Raw genomic sequence first — 21022 nt, forward strand, 5'->3', positions numbered from 1 at the left:
TTGGAGTACCAGACATGGTGGGGCATGCCTTTTGTAACAGCAGATGTGTGATTTTGAAGCCAACATGGTCTGGAAAGTTCCAGAATAGCCAAGGCTACACAGAAATCCTACTCATTCATTCATTCATACATACATACATAATACAAAACATGGTGTCTATATACTGATTTAATTTATTTTAAATATATCCACTGTTTAATTATATGTGACCATGGGTTTAAGACAGTATGAGGTTTTATATAAATTTTAAATTTTTTTTACAATTTAACTTTTATTACTTTTACCTATATATGTGTCTGAAAGTGCACAGGAGTGTTGGTGCCCTTGGAGGACACCTCACGTGGGTGCTGGAGACCAAACTCGGGTCTCCTTGAAGATCATTATGTGCTCCAAACCACTGAGCCATCTCTCCAGCCCCTGAGTTTTAATTCATAAGAAATAATTTAACTTAGCCACTGAATATGATGCACACATGTAATGCCAGCATTTAGAACACTGTCATGGATCATCTCAAGGGCAGTCGGAACTTCAAAAGGTGAGTTCCAGGCTAGCCTGGGCTGTGTGGCATGATCCTATAGCGAAAGGCAGGAGGGTGAAAGTTCATCATTCCCTGTGTGATTCCTTTTGATATCAGATGTAGATAACCATCCATAGGCCAGAACTGGGAATCAAAAGGGAGAGAGAATGCAAGAATTTTCAGAAATTTGTTAAGGTTTCTGTCATAGGCAGAAAGTTAAGCCATGATTGGTAGAGATATGTCAGTAAGACAGTGGATAGCCAGAGCTTAATAATGAAAAGGGAATTCAGCACAATCAAGTCTTAGTAGGACCTTGTTCGTTTGCTTTGTTCCTCTAACCTGGCTATTAAGGTCATTGTAATATGGAATCACAGATCTCCCTTCTGTAACAATCTCTAAGTTAGACTCAGGTAAGTCTCAAGCCCTTACAGAAGAGTACACAGGACATATTTTCTACTAACCAAGGCTGAGGCCCTGTTCATCCTTATGATGTACAGTATGGCACAGCTTGTCTGTGGGGCAGTCATGGTCTTTGTAGGAAGCCACTGAAGTAGTGGGAATTAAAAACTAATCATTTGGGTTTTTGAATGGGGAAAGCATTAAAGAAAGTGGAGGCTTATTAACATCATTGAAAAAATAATAGGTAGATTTTTATTCTGAGAAGTCATGCATCAGTGAAACTTAAGTTACTGCAGCTCCAGGGCAGCAATTACTTACATATTGACAACTTATACATGTTTTACATGCCTGTTTGCTCTCTGCTCCCTACTGAAATGTAGTTACCATAGCAATGAACACATCACGTGGTTCCCGTGCCAGTTCTAAAATAGAGAACAGCAATACACCATATGAGCTCCACTTACTTTTTACAAGGACTGCATATACAACTTGAGGCCATTCCATACCCTTCAGATAGCTTATCATTGATTTGAAAGTTTTTAAAGCATTAAAAAAAAAATAAAAGACAGTTGGCAGGAGTGTATTCCAGCCTCTCTTGCACTAGATTATGGTTAGCTCCTTGACACTGAGCTGAAAGAATAACTCCAATAGAGCTGGCTGGCCAGGACTCTGTTGTTGTATATTTAACTAAATATTTTCTGTGAAAAATCAGTGCTACTTCAAGATTTGGGGGGGGGGAGCACATTAATTTATGGAAACATTTTCTCAGTCTTACTGTTTAATTCTTAACCAGTTTTAGTTTGAGGTTGTTTTGTTTTGTTTATTTTTCTCTAAAGAAAGAGCTCATTAATATAATCCTACCTCTAAAGATAAAGTGATCCTAAAATACACAAGAGTTTGGTTTAGAATTCTGGGAGAGAAAGGTGCTAAGCTCAGCTGAAAGCATGCTACTAGTTTCCCTGTAGGGCCATTATTTCTCTACACAATGCAAGCATAGGTTGCACACTCTATCTATCAAAAGGGACCTCAGTTCTCTATGCTCAGTGCTGTCAGGTTCCCATTCAGGTCCCACTCTTGAATTCTCTGAGCATGTAGCTGGGTAGGATATCAGAGCTCAAGGATGCAAAGCAGCACACCCCATACTGAGGCGTCTCTTGGCTCTTGTCTGGAGCAGTGCAAGCGCCATAGCATATTACAGGATGTGTTACTATGTGACTTTTCTGACTATGTATAAACCAAAGTCTATTTGAATTCAAGCTGCTGGCCATACTACTCTGCTGTCTCTATAACTACTAATTAAAATTCTTAATGTCATTTTTTTTGGTAGGGACTGGCCTTGAATTTCTTCTGTTCAGGCTTCTGCCTCAGCCCGCTGGGTTTATAGGTACATTCTACAACATTTAACACCCTTTCCCCCGAAAGATGTTGGTTTTTTAAAATTTTTTATTAAAAGTACTAAGAAAAAATATGCCATTCTTTATTTTTATTTTATTACACCCTTGACTGAAACTTGGAATAGGAAACTTGGGTCCTAGCACACAGATTAGTAAATTTATGAAGCTAAATGGGTTTTCTCTTTGGCTACGACTGACAGGACATAGGTTGATTGTATAATACTTGTGGCTTTCCTCTCGTTTCAGTTGTAATTGAAAACCACATGCCTGTATTATGTAAACAATGTGGATAGTTCTATATCCACACAGCACTAAAATAGAACAAACTATTGATTTTATTGTAATCTTGTACTAGAGAAAAATTTATGAGAGCTGTATTATTAGTGAAATGCATCAACAAGCATCTGTAATCTCAGTACTAAAGTATTATATGAATCCACTATGGTTTGTTCTGCTTAGGGCTTTGGGGTGGTTTTCCTTATCGTGAATAGCACGATATGTATGTCCTATGTACTTTTTAATAAATATTTCCATATGCTCTCAATCTCTAGACCTGAACTGCTGGTTTTTTCACTTGTAGAGAATTATAAAAGTACCTTCTGGAAACTTTTAAAGAAAATACCCCCCTGGGGCCTTGGAGATTGCTCTTTTAGGAAAATCCTTTGACACAGTAGAAAGATCTGCATTTGGATCCCCAGCACAAATATAAAAAGATGCACATAATGACACGGCAGCCTCAACCCAGAACTGGGGGCCAGAGACAGGAAGAGCTCTTGTGCTTGCTGGCTCACTAGCCAAGTCAGTGTGCTCTAAGTTCAGTGCTCAAACAGAAAAGGTGGTAGTGTCTTCAGCTGGGAGATAGACACACTTGGCTCCAAAACTGATGACCTCACTTTGAATTGAGATCCTTGAGGACCTACCTGGTGGCTAGAAGAACCAATTCATATAAGTTATTCTCAGTTCTCCACAGTTATACCATGGCTTACACACGTAAGCATTCACACGCCCACACATAAATCAACAAATGTAAAGGGGTAGAGAGCAATGAAGAAGGCACCCAGGAATGATCTTTGGCATCTGCAACCATCTGTACACACAAACATGTGTACATGTACCATGCACACAATCATGTTCCCAGCTAAGCAAATTTTAAAAGAACATTTTGTTTTTAAATTTTGCATTTCTAGGTTTAAATTTGAATTTCTTCAAGATTTTTTTGTTGCTGTTTTTTGGGTGTTTTGCTTTTGATATTTTAGAGCATTTATGTTTTTCTCTTCTGTCAATGTCTTGTTTGCCCATACTTCTTTTTGTTTTAACTTGTTCAGATTTATTTTTCTATTTCATTATTGGCTTTTTGTTTTACTTCATTTAAAAGATTGAGCCCAAGTTGATTTGTAAACATTTATCTCCCTGTTTGTCTTTTGACTTAATTTAGTATTCTGTTCTCAAGATAAAGTACAGTGACCAAGGAAACTTAGAAGGTGAAAGGTTTCTTCAGACTTATGGTTTCAGAGGAATAAGAGTCTATCAACATCACTACAGGGAAATACTGCAGGTAGAACAGCCGGAAGCTCACATCTAGAACCAAAAGCAGGGAGCAGAGAACAAAAAGACAAGGGTCTGTGGCTTTGGAACCTGCAAGCCTGAGCCCATTAGCAAAACTACATTGGCATCCCAAATGTATGGGAACCAGTATGCCAACACTGGGGCTTACATAGGCATTTATATGTATAACTGTTAGCATTGTAGCTAGTATATATCTGTCTTTCCAAGTCAGGGCATTAGCCCAAAAGGAATAGCAACAAGTATTTCACACCTAGTGGAAAACTTCTTTTAGATAAAGCCACACTGTTCTCCATACTGTTCTGCAAAACTACCAAATTCAAAAAGTATCCATGTATTTAGTAGCAGTACTGTTTGTTAAGGGAAAGTATTACCATTTGGAAAGCCTCAGCTGAAGTCATTTCTAGAATGTAAAATGAAAAAAAAAAAAACATCAAGAATTCTGAACATGCCCAGAATCATAAGTAGAATAAGTAGTTATCTGTAAGTTTGCCAATTCAGGTCTACCAGAAGATGCTTCTTTTCTTAATACTCCTAGGATACGTAGGATATAAAGCTAAAAATATGAACATTGAATTAACTTTTAGAGATGGCTTTAGAAACTAAGTTTGACTCTCTTTACAAGATTCAAAATATGTTGGAAGGCATTCAATAATAACTAATTGAGGGGCTGGAAAGATGGTGCAGTGGTTAGGAGCCCTGCCTTTTCTCCAGAGGATTCAGATTCAATAACCAGCACCCACACCATTGGTTACAACCACCTGTAATGTTAGTCCCAGGGCATCATCGGCACCCTCTTCTGCCCTCCACAGGCACTGCACACGTGTGGTTTATGGCATACAAACAGGTAAAATACACATGAAATACATACATAGAACATTTAAAACAGAAATAAATTGTGACAGATTTGGTGCCTCTGGCCTATCATCCCAGTACCTGGGAGGCTAAAGCAGGATTGCCACACCATGAATTTGAGGTTGACTTGAACTGTGTAAGTTCCAGTTCAGGGCTGGGGAAATGGGTCAGCAGTTACGAGTACTGGCTATTCTGCCAGTTTACCCAGATCCAATTCCCAGCACCTATGTGGCAGCTCTAGCTCCATGTAACTTTAGTTCCAGGAGATCTGATACCCTCAACAGACATACGTGCAGGGAAAACCCAAATGCACATAATGTAAGAGTAAGTAAATTGTTAACAAGTGTTTTCTTTGTTTTTTGTTTTTGTTTTTGTTTTTCCAAGTTCCAGGTCAGGATGAGATGAGTGTGAAAAGGAGTTGGGGTGGGAAATGACTTTGATTCAGGTAGTGGAGCAATTCCTGATTATCAGCATCCTCAGATCATTCGTAATGTTTTTGAGTTGGTGAATAGTCACAGTGTGCAGGAAAGCCTGACATACTGTACTATCTCGGTTACCTAGAATGGAGAATGTGTGCACTAGGACCTATGACATGTCCCATTGATTTTCTTGTAAACTGATGACCTTGCTCTGCTGTTTGCCTTTTGTGTTTTTGTTTCCGGTAATCCACATAATTTTTTTAAATCTAAATTTAAAAAACGAGGTTATCTGTGGATGAGTGGCACATTGTCACCACTTCCTCTTGCCTGGCTCCCCTGAATCTGTCTTGTGGTTGTTCTTGATGAATTCTCTTGGAACTTTACCTTTGATGGTGTTATAGTCTAAGAGGAACTTACATATGAGGTTGTAGTGTGCTTGCCTATTTCTGTCTGATGCTTTTGAGACCATTACAATACCTCCACCTTCCTTAGGTTCTCCCAAAACATGTCTTAGTTAAATGAATATTTAAATCCTGCAGTGAGCCTGTCACATCTCTATGCAGTGATGAGCAATCTAGTGTTTTGTTTTTTTTAAATAGTGAGCTAGGGGAGCAGCAGTCCTGGTGGTCTGCAGTACTGTTCCAGGGAAGCCTAAGCAGTCCTGGTGTCTGCAGTACCGTTCCAGGGATGTCTAAGGGAGTGCTGCAGGTCCTTTACTTAATGGTAAATTCACTGCCTGATACAGTGATGTTTAGTGAGTGGTTTTCAAATAAATAAGGCCCAGGACATGTTAAAGGGACTAAGAGCCTCCTTTTATCCCCTTTTCTAATATTTACATAGAGCACTTAATACAGAAGTAGGACATTAATGCCAGCTAGTAGAAAACATTGGTGGTTCTGGCTCAGGAATGGGTTCAAAAGCTTGAATACAACACAGTACTTGCAAACACACTCTCACTGATTAGCAGTTTGTCTGGTTTCCCTTAGTTGCCCTTGCCCTTGACCTCTAACTTCTTCATTTTACATTAGTGGCCCAGCTTGAGCTAATCGGGATTATTAATATCCATGTAGATGTGACATACTATTAAAGAACAGGGGAAAATCAAGTTCTTATTGTGTTGCTGCATCACAAATCTCAGCTTCCAGCTAAATGCCAGAATATAAATTAGATCTCTTATCAAATCTGGTGCATAAAACTTTAGGATCCTTTTTAATATAGTGCATATGCTTTCAATAAATGTCTGTTTTGGCAAGAAATCGAATGGATGTCTTTTGTGTCAAGTACACTTGCATTATATTTTCTACTCCATAACATTAAAATGGCCCTTGTAAACTAGGTCAAGGGCAAAGTAAATGTGGTTTCTGTATTTACTTTACATTCATTGAATATTTTTTCTTTTCTTCTGTTGCATTACGGGTATTTATTTTAGTTTCGTCTTTCTGATTTTTGTCTTATTTTTCATGTGGAATAAAATTCAGTGTCTATAATACACCAGCTACTCTCCAGCCACTGTGCCTTTTTCTCCTCTCTCCAAGGGCCCTTTGTACATGCTCTCACTTCTGCTCTGACTCTTTTTCCTGTCAATTCAGTACTACTAACCTAACTAATGTATTCTTTAGGTTTCCATCATTGTCAGATATTCCTTGTTCCTCTGCATCACTAAACCTGCACAATCCTCCTTAATGTCTACCAGATCACTCTCCTCACAGTCCCCTCCTCATATATGGTCAATGCTTGATGGGTGAAAGGATGGAGTACCAGAGCAAGTCTGCCGTGAGGTCAGTGCAAGGTGTCATCAAACAGCTTTCTTGAGTCTGAGTTCCAAATTGCAGTTTTGTAAATAGTCTTAGTTTTATTTCAGAAGATAAGGTATTTTTGATGAAAATAAGAAATATGCACGCACGTACACACACACAGGCGTGCGTGCATACATGGAACAAAGTGACCCTTTACTGTGGTTGCTGTTGGGATCCTTGAAGCATACCACACTACTTTGCTGAGTACTGTTGTATAATCGTTTCTTGAGAATCGTCTAGAAATTAGCTGTTGTGCTTACCAGTTTTCCCGATCTCTGCCTGCATCCATGCCTTCTCACAGTTTTTCTTAGAATCATACCCAAAATCTCAGAAATCTCCCAAAAGAATATTATCTAAAAAAGATAGCATGGCACTGTGTTCTGCCCATGTCTTCAGATCTGAAAACCTCCTCAAGCCAAGGAAAACCAACAGTGCTTCATGTATTCTCCTTGATGATTCATGAGCCCTGGTCCAGGATTCTCTTTTACATCCTCAGACACATTTTGCTTTGCGCTTTTATTCTTTTTCTTCCCAATGGGGAAATCTTTGTTTTTCAACAAGCTATTTCCAACTAACTTTCTTTTTTTTTTTTTCTCATAATGTTGGTATCATCTCCCAATATCCATACAATGTGCTAAACTCTTGGTCATATGTGTATCATTTTGAATTGTACAGAACCCTTTCTGTTTGTTTTGTCCTTAATTTCACATATGTCTTTAAAAATTTATTTTAACCTTATTTTCTTTGAATGAAACATTTTCATTCCTGCTAAGTTAATTAAGAAAGCACCGTATTTAGGGTTTTATTTCAGAAGATAAGGTATTTTTGATGAAAATAAGCAATATGCACACGCGCGCGCGCACACACACACACACACACACACACACACACACACACACACACGGAGCAAAGTGACCATTCCACTGAAGATCTCACACAAAGCATTGAATGAATTACTACCCACTCTTCCCTGTGCTCTACCCATACTGGCTGTACTAAGGTTTCCATTGTTAAACCATGTCAGCTCTTAACATCAGGGCTCAGCTACTTCCTAAGACAAGAGCCATCTTGGCCTCAGTTGGACACTTGAGTGGCTTCCTATTCTAGATATTTTCTGTCAACCCCTCCTAATGAGCTTCTTACTCTTTTGTTCTTCCCTGTCTGTACCTAGGAGCCCTGAAAAAAAATAAATGCTAAGTATTAGTAACATGGAGAAAAAAATGGACATTGATCTGTGGGACTCTAAATTATTTAAAGGATAGTTCTAAAAAGCCCCAGGTACTAGGATGTTGGGTGAAAGTAAAACACATTCAGAAAAGGTAAGACATGGGGAGTCAAATCACCTTCTTAGAGTACAGCCTGCTGGGTACCACAGCATGTCTACATTCTCCTGGAGTAGTATATTCTTAGCATCTGCCTTTAGCATTTGCCTGCAAACGGCATTTGCATAACTGTTCCTTAACAGCTAAGTAAGCAACACACAGATTCCAATGGTTTGAGATTGCTGCCTGTGGTCCTGGTGACTTTTAAAGAGTTCCTATCTGCAAAAGCGCATGAGCCTGGCTCTCAGGATGTATAGCAATGCATGTAATGAGACCCCACTTGCGGTTCTGTTTCTCAGATTAATGGATATGATTAAAATTAAGATGGAATAAAACTTTTAAACGACAGTTAAATAAAATCCAAATTGATTTTAGAATAAAGGGCAAATTGTAACTTGCAGTCATGTAGCGCCAAGTTCCATATGTTTTAAAATTCCTCGAGAACTGGCACAAAGTTCTCCTGTAATAATTTCTGCCTCTTAAATGACAGGTGCCTCATCTTTTATTGTAGCACTGAGAGTCCCATCAAATAAGAAATGCACAATGTAGAATTTATGAACACTTGCCTCCTGACTTGAGCCATGGAAACACTGCCACAGTGTACCCCCTCAGCCTTTTCCTGTGTCCCTCCCCACCCCCATTGTCCTCTGCCCTCCTGGGTCTTTATTTGACCTCCATTTCTTGTCACCTAAGTCATCCCTCCAGCACATGGCTCTCCTTTTTACTTCTGACTACATCTAAATGCCATCTGTGAAGTTAAAGATTCTTACGGAGCTTGTGTTTAAACCTCATGGGAGTCAGCACATCGTTTCAAACTGCAACCTAATTATTAAACATAAGTTTGAAGACCAGTGATGATTCATATTTCCCAACATCTATACTTTGCAGTTTGTTTTTCTTGGCAAGAGTTTGTTTCAAGTATTCGTGAATGAAGAGGAAGGTTTCTTATGTTTTGATTGCTAGAAGTAATGAGCCATTTCCTGCCATCTTTTAAAAATATTATTTTACCTTTTACAGATACCAGTGTTTAAATCTGTTCATTAATATTATATGCCAGTTATTTCTTAATCTTATAGGCCAGTTATTTCTTAATCTATAGACTTTTCCTTAGGGTACTCTTGTGGGAGGAGATAAGGTGGGAGGAGTAAGGAGAGGAAGAGGAAAAGGAAGAGGAGGAGCTAAGGAGAAAGAGAGGTAGGAGGATGAAGAGCCATGCAGGTATGGAGAGCAGTCCCAGGTAACAACTTATATTTAGGTTTGCTAATTGGGAAACACCTTTATTGTATGGGCATATTGTTATTGAGCATTACCAAACATATAAAGCTTTTGATTAATCTTTAAGCATTAGAGTTTCAGTCTTACTGGGCCCACCTGGATAGCGGGTGGTCTGGGCCCAGCCCAGCTTTGTGGAGACATAGTGGAAGATTAGCAGAGCCATTTTCCATGCTGGCATCTCATGGGTGGCAGGGCCAGTGTCTTTGGCCACCTGAGCCTGTGGACTGAGCTGAGCAGCAATGATATGCCGCCTCTGCTCGTGGCTGCAGGCCTAGGCTAGTTGGGAACATGGCAGCTGATTAAGAAAAGCCAGATTGAATGCCACCGATTTAAATATGTCCTGAAACAGACCCTCCTTAATTATCTATGACTGTTAAAGCCCTCCCCCCCCAAATCTATTTTATGGTCACTGAATTTTAGAATTAGAAAAGATTTTCACCTGAATGCGATTATTTATATCATGAAAATTGGTGGTTTTATGTTTCATTGTTTAAAATGGTTTGTGTTTGTTATGTTCTCTGGTCTTTTGTTGAAGAATTTTCACTCTTCCCTCCACGTAGACCCTACCTATCATGTTTACCTTACTTAGATTTGAGTCCTACAGTGCATGTGTACCCTCACATCACTTACATCAAATTCAACTTCTTCCTCTGTTGTTTTCCTTTAAATTACAAAGTTCAATACCCCTACTTTTACTTTTTATATTTATTTTCTTTGTCTTATTTAATCGAAGAAACCCATAAGTTTTATAACTAGAAATAAATGATATCTTATATGTTTGTCCATTGCTAAAATTCATAAAGAACATGAAAGATAATTACTGCTATGCTCCTTTATTCTTACCACAGATACTGCAAGAAAATAAACCACCTGATCATCATAGCCAAGAGAGTCTATGTAATACCTAACCCACACCTGTGGAGCGCCACATAAGGGCTAGACTGTCTCAGTGATGGCATAGATTAGGCTACTCAGCAAAAGTCCAACGCTAGCTTTAAGTATAACACATTCAGTAAATAGTATGAGTGTGATGTATTTTATTTTGTGGATATTAATGAGAGTTTATACTGCATTCCACAACTTCTCAGAAAGTTTTCTTTAGTAACACTCAGTAATTTGGAATGCTTTTGAAAATCCTAGATAGAACAGATCTTGAGGCTTAGTGTTCACTACCTAAACTGATTATCATTTTCTAGACTAGTGTGTTACTGCTAAGCTGCATTACCAACTTTAGTTTATCATTTTCATTTCAATAATATATTTTTGCTTTGTTGTGACTTCTTTCTTTGCCATCTTTTCAAAATAAATGTAGGTCACTATCATCTGTTAGCAGTGGGTGATGTGAGGTCATCACTGAGAAAGAGAATTTATTGGTAACTCAGTCTCCACAGTAGTGGTGAGAAGATGCCTCTATCTGTAAAGGGCTTCCTGTATAAGCCTGAGGAACTGAGTTCAGATCTCTATTTTAAAAGCCAAGCATATCAGCAAGTTCTTATTAAATAGGAAGATCCCTGGAGCTTTCTGGCCAGCCAGTCAAGCTGAATCTAAGGGTCCAGTCCACTGAAAGACTATCTCAAACATAAGGTGTAGGGCAAAAGAAAAAGAAATAATGTTACCCTCTGGCCTCCACACATGCACATACACATACACACACAAAGTAAAATGCTTTTACAAAGCCATCTTGTCTTAGTCACTATTCTGTTGCTCTGAACAGACACCATGACCTAGGCAGATTAAACAGGAAAGCATTTAAATATGTGCTTGCTTAAAGTTTCTGAGGGTGAGTCCCTGATCTTTATGGCAGGGAGTGTGGTGGCAGGCATGACACTGGAGCAGTAGGTGAGAGTTTCTATCTTATCCACAAGCAAGAGGCAGGATGAATGAGATTGGGTGGCCTGGCTTGAGTTTTTCAAGCCTCCAAACCCACCCTCAGTGACACACCCCCTCCAACAAAGTCATTGATTCTTCCAAAACAGTTCTACCAAGTATGGACTAAGCATTCAAATATGTGAGCCTATGGGGCCATTCTTGTTCAAACCAACACACCAAGCTCAGTAAGTCGTTACATTTTGCTACTTCTGTTAACAAACCTTTATCCTTATTCTTCTGTGCTGTTCTCTTTGGTGTTCACGGCCTGCCCAAAATTTCTAGCCTGCATTATAACCTTGAAAATGTAATTCTTATAATGCAGATTCAGAGTTTAACATTCTTATGGGAAAATCTATTCCTCTGATTTTATACTTGGAAGTAAAACATACCTTAATTCCTCAGGATGGCTTTCAAGAGCAGGACACCTGTAGGTATGGCAGGAAATATGGGTTATAGAAATACCCTCACAAAACACAGCAACCCAGCAATTGCACAAGTTTCTAAGACATGGTTATAAAAGTCAAATGACCATTTACTTTTTTAGCAAAGACATTAGATTTGCCAGCTAAACTCATTCTAATGCACATTTTTCTGGTTTGCACTGTGCGTTCTCAACAAACTTACCTGTTTATTCATTTAGAAAAAATAAAACTGTAAGCCTATGACTTGAAAAGCAAAGACAGGATTGTGATCAAGTCTAGGCTAGCCCAAGCTACATAGTGAAACCCTGTCCTTTAAAAAAGACAAAAAAAAAAAAAAAAGAAGAAGAAGAATCATGAAATAAAAAGGCATTAAAAAAAACACAAGAAATCATGGCAATATAATGTGGCAGTTTAGAGACTTGTCTTTGCTTTCCTTATCATTTGGGAAGTCAACAGGGGTTCATTATCTATTTTATGCAAATGGGAAAAAGAGTTTCTGCACTAAGGACTTATAGTCCAGTAAGAAAGATAAGCTATCTATACAAATAACTATGCTTGCATGGTTGCCAGTCTGAGAAGCTTTTACAACTTAAGCAGAATCCTTATTCACTGCAAGAAGCCACTCATGAAGAATTCAGGAAGGCTTTCCATTTAGAGAAAGATGGCTGAACTTAACCCTGGGGGGATGGGTAGGAGTTTGACAAGAATGGTTGAAGGTATTCTAATTCATTTAGTGCCTACACATGCAAGGTAGCATGGAAGAGGAAAAAGCCTAGGGCATGGTAGAGACTAACAAGCATTCTAGTTTGACTGGCACAAGGTACATATGTAAGGGAATAGTGGAAAATCTGACTGGAAAATCTGTATGCAAAGACAAACTTTACAGTTGTGTACAAGGATACATTCTGACCTGTTAAGATTCATACTAGTACCTCTATAGTAGACTATAGCACTCACTGCTTGTAAGAATAAGTACAGGCATGACCTAGTCATGAGGCAGAAGGATTGGAAACATGAGTCTTGCAAGTTTAGATTGGATGTGGCAAATTTGGGACTTGTCAATGGGACTCAGAAAGTACAGCAGGATATCTGGTAATGGTATCATACAAACAGGGTATGAGAAATCTACCTCCTACCTGTGCCCATCCCTCTGGATGGAAAGGGGGAACTGATTAAAAGGTTGAGAGCTAAGTTACTTTTCTTTAGGCCACTAAGCAAATGCAGACAAGCAGAAGAAACAGAATAGAGGAAGTGAAGGAAGATGTAAAGTGAAGTCCAAGTCCAAGAAGGTTTCCTAGGGAAGGGTGAATTCAGTACAAAACTCTCAGACATCAGCAAAGTCTCACTTTCACCTATTATCCCAGAAGCTACCTCTGACATATGCCATGGCATGCCCCACCCCTCACACCCCATATGCATGCACACGTGTCCTCCTGCATGCAGACCAATAATGCATCTTGTCAGCCACAAATCTAGATGCCATCCTTCATACTTACTTCCTCTGTAGTCTCAGGCATACTCTAATCTCTTCAAATCTTTACATTCCTGTGTGTAAAATGAAAGCAACTTGTTATTAGAACTTGAGACAAAGAAAAAGGTTGGCATTTATTGAGTAAACAGATTACTCAAGCCTTTGCAATGAGGCCCACACTGTCCTTTAAATAAGATGAAATACCTTATACTTCCATGAGGCTTTTCTTTGGCTGTCCTCTCCTCATTCTCTTTAAAGATTTGTTTATTTTTATTTTATATGTATGAATATTTATCTGCATGTATGTGTATGTGCCATGTCTGAGCCTGACTCCTGAAGAGGCCAGAAAAGAGGATCAAAACCCCCAGGACTAGAGTTGCAAGTGCTTGTGAGCCACACTGTAGGTGCTGGAAACTGAACCCAAGTCCTCTAGACAGCCATCTTAGTCAAACTGATGAGTTCAGTGAGAGTCTGCCTATGTCTTAAAAAGTTGGTGGGGAGAGTCTTCAAGGAAAGACACCCAACATCAAACTATGGCTCCTATACCCGTACATGCACATGTAAACATACCCACACTCACAAGCACATTTACCATACATAGCCAAACACTTACATTGAGTAAAAGCTTACATTGTTCTAAAAGTTACTGTTGGTAGACAATCAGGCTTAAATTGTGGTGAAATTCTTATTAACTTCACTTGCCACCATTAAATGTGTTTAAAGGTAAAAATGAACTATTCTTTCTTCTAAAAGAGTGGAATCAGCTAACTAATAAACCACTTTGTGAAAGGGTTAAGGCTCATGAACTAAGGCCCATTTTTTGGCTTGTGTTTTGTCTCTTAAAATGTTTTTTTTTTAGTTTCATTAATAGAGGCATAATTTATATACTGACTATCTAGTTTTTATTATATACTATTGGACAGAGGCCATGTCTGTCTTTATAGTTACACATTGGCCCACAGAATTTTTGGCACTCAATAAATGTTAAATAATATTTCAATTCAGCATTCTGCAGACAGGAAGCATATGGTAATAAATGTCAGAGCACAGGTTGGAAATCTCCAAAAAGTTATACATTATATTCCTTGAAAAAGCCAGTTCAGACATTTTTGTGAATGAAATTTCTTTTTAAGAGTAGTTCCCAGGCTCAAATGCTACTTAGTAGTTTTCCAGCCTTTACTTCTTATATATTAAAACTTTTCTTCATTGTTAATAATAAAATTTTTTGAAGTATTAGCACTAATGCAATTGCATGTGAAAACATAAGTGATTTTTATAGATAGCATGAAGAAAATGTAGTTCATCATCAGAAGAACAGCATAAGAAAACATTCAGAAGCTAAAACAGTATGTCTTTATATTCTGCCACATGTGATATGTAAGAGAAACAACAGGTATTTATCATTAAATTTAGTATGAGTTGGAGGTGCATCTCTGCCAAAGCTGTTAAAGACCTCACAGTGATATTAGACTTTAACTCAATATTTTTCTCACCTGAGTATTCCAGCACTACTTAAAATCTTACTGCAGTCTCAGTGAGCGTGCCATTGCCTAGAATAACATATGACATGGAAATTGAAAAACCTGATGCCGAGAGAGAGAGAGAGAGAGAGAGAGAGAGAGAGAGAGAGAGAGAGAGAGAGAGAGAGAGAGAATATTCTTTGTACAGGGCATTTCCCAGTTAGAAAGAAATAGTTAATCTTACTGAGCTATCCAGAGTGTTCTAAAAACATGTATCTAAAGTTTCTTTCCATAATTTGCTTACTCTGTAAATGATCTTCAGACCACATTGTGATATTGCTTGAAGTTTTGGTACCTGTGATTAAGGGTCTGTCACAGGACTAATTAGAATGTAACCCAAGATTTTGGCCACCTTGCTTTCCTGTCTGTTCTAAAAACTCTGATACTCACTGGGTGATGGCCATTTTCCTCTACACGAGGGTCCTTAGAGTCTGGAATTTCGTAGATAGAGTAAGATAAACAGAAAAGAAATGAGCTAAAGAGGATGAACAAAACACTCCATCTCTTTGGTCATTTGTTAGAAGCAAGTTTCTAGCTGTAGCCCATATTCTAGGAAAGATTGTCTAAGGATCTGGGTACCAGAGTCAGAGATCCCTGAAGCCCTCTGCTGCAACACATGACTTTCAGATAAGTTAGGCTGTTGAATGTATTCTAGTCTTCTAATTTTTAAGAACTATCCAAGAACTTGCATTCAGTAGGCAAAATGTCCTTGCAGTATTCTGTGAAATGTTTCCATTTTATTAGTATAATCCAATAAGTATTAGCCCAAAGTGAGCAAAATTTAATCAATCAGTAGATGAACCGATATACCAAGTGACTTGCTCCACAGCAAAGTGGCTGTAAAACTGGATTGTGGTGTCTTTTCCTTCAAGCCCTATACTCTTCCCATGCTGCCTGTTCCTGCAGAGAAAGCTGTTCAGAAAGAGCATCATGCCTCCGAATAAAGAGAGGTCTGAATCTTCTGTTTGTATATTTAAAAAAAAAAATGTTATAAGTAGGTTCTAGTTAGAAAAATAGACAAGTGGTGTTATCATACCTTAGACTCATCCATTTTACCCTAGTTAGGACTTAGAGTGGTATTTTTTCATCTCTTATCATTTTAAGATCTGCAACAGCTGGAGCCCTTTGTCTTAACAGATGCTCTTAGTCTAAATCCATGCTTAGGAGTAAATATTTCTCTGATAAAGGTGAACAATGTAAAAAAGAAGCATTGGTCTAGTGCCCTGTTCTCCCTGGGTATCTTTCTCTCAACTCCCAGGACTGGGGTAAGGATAGTGGAGGTTCCAGTGAGAGCCACACTGCCAAACCCTTGAGTCCTCTGCTGTCCGTGACAATAAAGCAGTGTTATTAGTGATATTAGACTAGTGTTTTAGATGAGTGGGCTGCTATCTGAGGGTCTAACCTGAACCTTCCTTCCACTTTCTGTTTCAGCCTATACCCAGGACCCCTCATGCCTAAAATGCAGGTACAGGACTGTAACAAACAGATGATAGCTCTGACTTGAGCCCATTGTCTTGAAGTGCAGCACTGGATGTAGGAGGGTCAAGGTCATAAGCTATGATAGTAATACAGGGTAATAGTCATACCAATCTATGGAGGAAACCCTAGGTAACCACACAAAAAAAAAAAAAAAAAAAAGGAAAACCTTCCCTATAATAACTGGGTTTGGAAAAATTCTAATGATTTCAGGCCAATATGCAGAAATTGTATTTCTATAATAACTGTTTTAAAATGACTGAAATGAGCATGAACAAATTGCAGTTTTAGAGAGATATCAATTTCATTAATTCTGCTTTATTTAAGTAAGAACTTGTGTACAATAGACAAAATAAAAGGAGTTTTCTCATCAGTTGATGATAAAAGAAATCATTGTCTTTTGTGCACACCAACATCTTGCTTCTCTCTCAGATAATCTGAGGATTGTCCTTGGGGGGGGGGTTAGGTTAGGGGTTTTGGCTTGGTTTGTTTTGGTTGGGTTTTTGAAACAAGGTTTCTTCTTGAAGCCAGGTTGCCCTGGCTGTTCTTGAACTCACTTTGTAGACCAGACTGGCTTCAAACTCACAGAGCTCTGCCTGCTTCTGCTTCTGCCTCTGCCTCTGCCTCTGCCTCTGCCTCTGCCTCTGCCTCTGCCTCTGCCTCTGCCTCTGCCTCTGCCTCTGCCTCTGCCTCTGCCTCTGCCTCTGCCTCTGCCTCTGCCTCTGCCTCTGCCTCTGCCTCTGCCTCTGCCTCTGCCTCTGCCTCTGCCTCTGCCTCTGCCTCTGCCTCTGCCTCTGCCTCTGCCTCTGCCTCTGCCTCTGCCTCTGCCTCTGCCTCTGCCTCTGCCTCTGCCTCTGCCTCTGCCTCTGCCTCTGCCTCCTGAGTGCTGGGATTAAAGGTGTGTGTGTCACCACACCTGGCCTAGGATGGTACTTCTTTAATAACTTGATAGTGTTTTTTAAACTTCACTTCAAAATCTATATCTGGTGCTTTTTGATCATTATGCTTCAAGCCTGGGTGGTGAACCCATGAGCCTCTGGCAGCTCCTAAGCGGCTTGGTGTGGACAACAGGAAGATGCTAATTATGTATCATTTCATTGACAACACTCATTCCCAGAAGGAAAAAAAAAATGACTCTGTTACTGCAAAAGACACATTATATGAATTTCCTTCATTGTAAAGGACAAATGATGCTGTGTTATAGCACATCCAACAATGGGATTCTGAAAACATGACCTGTCTCAGAAATAGCACAATGGTGGAAGTGATCAAGACAGAAGCAAGTGTCAACGTGAAGTGCAGGCTGATCAGAAAGTCTTCTCAGACCTGGGTAGTTTTGCTTGTGTTGCTCACCATGCCTGAATGGAAATGCTGTACTGGGAGGAGCAGGAAAACCTCTGTATCGGTATTCTATCTCCTTAATCCCTCATCCTTTGTGATTTTTTTAATGTCAGATCTAAAATGGAAAGCCTGTAAATACAATAATTATCACATGGATAATCACCTGCATCAGGAACCACCCTGCCTCTCTAGTCTAGCCCTAGCTGCCCCCACATGTCACAGCCACTTGGTGGCTGGATTTTTAACCTGACTGCTTCATTAGATTTGTGAAACTCAGTAGAGGCGCCCTGGGGCAGCACAGATGGGGACTTGCTTGTTTTCTTTTCTCACTTTCATGGCAATGGCACACTAACAAGTCCTTTTCAATTTAGTGTGATCAGTTCACTTGGAATCACTACTGATATTTGGAACCCACCTTACTTTTCTGCCCACCATTCATGCTCACTCCTTCTTCCCTGTTTTCTGACCTAATACCTTTTCTCTCTGCTCCTTCATGCGGTGAATCTGAGAGCAAAAATTCTGCTTAAAATTCTTCCTGGGTCAAACTGTTCCCCTCTGTTGTTTTGTTTGTTTTACTTAGAGGGAAAAAAATAAATGCCTTTCCATCATTGTATCTACCAACACCTTCAGATCGGAGGTTAGCGCAACAGAGTCCACAGCAATGTGAGACAGCTGCCAGCTCTAATGGTGTGACTTGGGGCTCCAGTCCAAGATCAAATGAAGGTGAGGAGCACCAGAAGATAAGATCATTTTAAGGCACAAACAAGGGCTTCGCTGTTCTGATAATAGGGCACAGCTTGGCAAGCCTGTGTGAAGAGGCACAAAGATAGAAAATTGAGTTGGCTTTTCCTAAGTATGTCCATCCTTAGTCAGAAATGTGCGGGTGCTTAGAACTGTTTACATCTGTGGAAATGTCCTGAGGCATGCTTTCCTTACAAGTTGATGATTTAAAGCCAAGCACAGTGGCACAGCCTAAAATCCCAGTACTTGAGAGATGGAGTAAGGAACAGAGATAGGTCAAAACCAGCTCAGAAGACATACCAAGATTCAGACCAACTTAGGTTATATAGTGAGCTGCTGTCTAAAAGAAAATATATAGATAAGTATGTTTTATATATTCTTGCCATTCTGTAATTTACCCAGTTATAGTTATTAGTATATGAGCAAAAAAAGCTGGCATTAAAAAAAATAAAACAATATAGCCAGGCATGGTGACACACTTCTATGATCCCGCACTCATAGGCAGGAGGATTAAAGAGTTCAAATCCATCCTGTGCTACCTAAGAACCTTTTCCATACAAATAGTTTTCCAGATATGGGATTTAACTTGGTAATGTGGCATTTCTAGCACCTTGAGGCCCTGAGTTCAGTCCCCGGTACTGCTCCTTGCCTCAGTTTAACTACTACATGGACTTTTACTCTCTCTGTCATGGTACAATTTTAATTCTACAGATTCCTTTTCTTTTAATGACCCTGAAGCCCCCTCACTTTCACCCTATGTCCTGCAACTCACTGTAGCCCAGGCTGGACATGAAAAGTAGTTCTTAGGGGCTGGGGAGATGGATTACTTGTTCAGAGTACTTGTTGCTCTTATAAAGGATCCAGGTTTGGTTCCCAGGACCCACACAGTAGCTCACAACCATTGGTAACTCCAGTTCCAGGGGATCTGATGCCCTCTCCTGGCCTCTGCAGGTACCAGCTATGCACATGGTACACAAATATACATGGAGACCGAACACTCATACACAAAACCAATAAATCCAAAATAATAGTAAGTATAGTAGTAGTTCTCACCAGAAGTATTCAGTTGCATTATTCGTTTCAGAATTCATGTACTTAATTATGATGGTTTAGAAAGCAATACATTGATATCTTTTCAACCTTATTATTTGCCTTGATATCTCAGCCAGCAAATATTATTAACTTTGTGAACTACAAACATTGTTTTATAAGGAAATTGAAAAGAGAGTAACCTTGCTTGTTTGAACCATTCGTCAAGGGTGTGTGTATGTGTGTGTTTGTCAACTGTGGCTCACTAGTCAGCCTGCTATTTCTCTAGTGAGTGAGATTCTACACTCAGCTTAAGATGTCCTGTTAACTCCACTGTTCAAGTATAGTCATGTATTTTGACCTCTCCACACCTCAAAAGTGTAGGTTCTCTAAATCTTTGTAATTAATATAGTGGACCATAAGTACATGCATGCATTTCTTAATGAGTATTTCCCTCAACATGGAGGAACCATCCATATTTATTTTAAAGGCACTGACTGTACTTTCTGCCTTACATGGTTTGGTGCAGCATTCGTTCTAGTTGAGTTGGATCTGCTTCCCACTTGGGCTCAGATCCCATCCTTCTATTAATATCTCTTGGCACAGATAATTTTGGAGGAATGTAAGTTAAGATGTAGAGACTCTTGACAGTTGTCTGCAATTTTTTTTCACTTTCAAGAGGGAAGTAGAAATGAAAAGTAACATTGCCTCCATGTTCTATCATTCCTAAAATTAAAGTGTATGCACAAGCTGAACAGTAAAAGCGTAAAGATTTAGTTACATAGATATGGGTATTTTTGTGGTTGGGGGTGGTTTGTTTGCTCTGTCTTTCAGTAGCCTGTTAGAGAAGCATTAGAGTATGTCACAATGTTCATTAAATTGTGCTCATATATATATAAAGGCTAGAAGAACTTTGTGTATTAAAATTTTTAAACATTCTTTTAAGTGTTAAGTTTTGTAACCTTTTCCTCTTAGACAAAAGCCAGGCATGGTGACCCAAACCTTTAATCTCAGCACTTGGGAGCCAGAAGCAGATGGATCTAGAAGTTTGTGGCTAGTCTTGCCTGAATAACATTTCCTGGCCACCCAGGGCTATATAGCAAGACCCCACGACAGTCGGGGTGAGGTGTATATAGAGTATAAGTTTTCAACCCATATATCATGTACCTGGGTTTCATAGTGTTGTCAAATTTTCTTTCTTTTGTTCCCCCAAAGTATTCCAAGTTACAAATTTTGTGTGTAACATTTTACCCTTAAATACTTCTGGACACAGCTCTAAAAGTTAACTACATTTTCTTTCTTTGTCACACTGATCATTCCTAATATGAAACTGATGATTCCTTATGTCTTCTGATTTTCAAATTACCTCTGTTCAAATGCTTTTCATGGCTGGTTTGTTTAAAATAAGATGCAGTTATATCCTGGTTTTGTTCATTTCTCCTCCCAGTCTATCTTTGAGGTTACCATTAGTTAAAGAAACAGTACTAGTTGCCTTATAAATATACCCATCTTACAGATTTGTTCACTGTCTCCTTTAATTTGTTCCTCTCTTTTTCTCATAAATACAAGTTACTGGACTAAAGTTTTGGTTAATTGGTGTGAAGATATTTTGG

The 21022-nt window shown here is 39.1% G+C and overlaps 1 protein-coding gene across 2 annotated transcripts in view; it reads left to right on the forward strand.

Moving 5' to 3' along the window:
* Adk (adenosine kinase) overlaps window positions 1–21022 on the forward strand; it is a 391595-nt gene that overhangs the window by 297805 nt on the left and 72768 nt on the right. The window lies entirely within an intron of this gene.

The sequence above is a fragment of the Arvicanthis niloticus genome, chromosome 3 (assembly GCF_011762505.2).
Source record: "Arvicanthis niloticus isolate mArvNil1 chromosome 3, mArvNil1.pat.X, whole genome shotgun sequence".
In the NCBI taxonomy this organism is placed as follows: domain Eukaryota; kingdom Metazoa; phylum Chordata; class Mammalia; order Rodentia; family Muridae; genus Arvicanthis; species Arvicanthis niloticus.